This window comes from Jaculus jaculus, chromosome 14 (genome assembly GCF_020740685.1).
Source record: "Jaculus jaculus isolate mJacJac1 chromosome 14, mJacJac1.mat.Y.cur, whole genome shotgun sequence".
NCBI lineage: Eukaryota > Metazoa > Chordata > Mammalia > Rodentia > Dipodidae > Jaculus > Jaculus jaculus.
The window spans coordinates 20,446,939-20,448,528 of record NC_059115.1 but is presented as its reverse complement, the minus strand read 5'-3'; the positions used below and the strand labels follow the sequence as shown (position 1 = coordinate 20,448,528).

The 1,590-nt window shown below is 48.6% G+C and overlaps 1 pseudogene; it reads right to left on the bottom strand.

The window, feature by feature from the left end:
- Positions 1–396: 396 nt before the first annotated feature.
- LOC123454849 lies at positions 397–710 on the bottom strand (annotated as a pseudogene).
- Between the last annotated feature and the right edge of the window lie 880 nt (positions 711–1,590).

The window sequence follows — 1,590 nt, the reverse complement described above, 5'->3', positions numbered from 1 at the left end:
GGATTTGAACCCCGGTCCTTAGGCTTCACAAGGAAGCACCTTAACTGTTGAGCCATCTCTCCAGCCCCAGGCTGTCCTTTGGAGTCTACCACATTGTCCAAGTGTAGACAGCTGCTGGCCTAAGCATGTGGGATGTACTTGGGGATAAAATCCTCCTTACACAGCCCTCATACAGAAAGGACTCCAGCCTAGAATTTCTAGTCTATACCTAAACCAAGACTGAGGAAAAGAACAGCCTTATTTTAATCAAATTCCAAAACAAGGGACACAATTTCAGGTCTGGGCTCAGCAGAGGATGCATGTGTATGTGTGTAGAAGACTTGTTTCCCAAAACACCAAAGGGAGCAAGATGGCCCAAGTGGCCTCTCGCTTTCCTGGAAGCTGCCCCACAGGTGATTACTTGGTCCAGCTGACTTTGGGGATGTTGCAGTGCTCTGGGAGCATGTCCAGGTGTCTGTTGACGTCCACTACTCTGTTTGTGGGGTTTGGAGCTTTCTTCAGGATTCTTTCCATTTGCTGCTTCTCCTGCATCTTGTCAAAGGCCCCCTGCTCCGGGGTCTGCTTGTCCAGGCAGTGCCTCTTCTCCTCCTCGCTCTCCTTGCTCGTTCCCATAGCTTCCAGAAATTTCACCTTGTCCTTGGAGTTACGCTGAACTCCACGATGCCTTTCAGCTTCAGAGGTCCCTTTTGGACCTGTTCCTATGCTTCCATAGCAAGCAGGCAGTGGGGGAGGGGGGAGACTGCCTCCCCACTCTTTATTAGTGTTCTTAGTTAGCACACAAAGCACTGGGTATCATAACATTGTCCTACTAACTTTTTGTTGATCCTCCTGCCTCAGGCCCCTCCCATCACAGCAGTGCGCTGATCTCTCTTAATTAGAGATCCTGACATATTCCAACCAGGGCCCACCATAACAACCTCATGTCTGCTTAGTTACCTCTTTAGAGATCCTACCTCCAAACAGAGTCACATACTGAAGGGACTGGGGGCTGGGAGTTCAACATTGTATTTGGGAAAGACACAATCCAGGCTCTAACAGTGGCTACATATCTGTGTGTTTGGAGAAACCTGCAGTCCACGTGTCTGTCAGTGATGAGGAAGAACCCTGCAAAAGAGCGCTTGAGACAGCGCCAGGAGCAGCGTGCCCATAGGGAGGAGGCTCGGGCCAGGAGCAGGGCTGCTGAGTGTGGGACTGAGAGGAAGCCTGGCCAGGGCGGAGTGGAGGTGCGGGACAGGTGGTGATGTGACCTGTACTGCCGTCTGCATGTGCCACTTAATAGGAGCCCAGGCTTGTGAAGGGATCCCTGGGATTTGCAAACAAATCTACCTACCCTGTCCACAATCTCTGGTGCCCTCTGCTGTACAAGAATCACAAAATTCAAGCGACCACAGTAACAACACAGAGAAATGTACTTTTTTTTTTTTTTTTTTTTTTTTTGGTTTTTCTAGGTAGGGTCTTACTCTGGTCCAGGCTGACAGAAATGTACTTTTAAATTTGTTTAAATTCAGTGAAAATCTCATTTACAGTACAGGTAAATGATTCAGTCTGCAAAGTTTTTGCCACACAAGAATGAGGACATGAGTTAAGTAT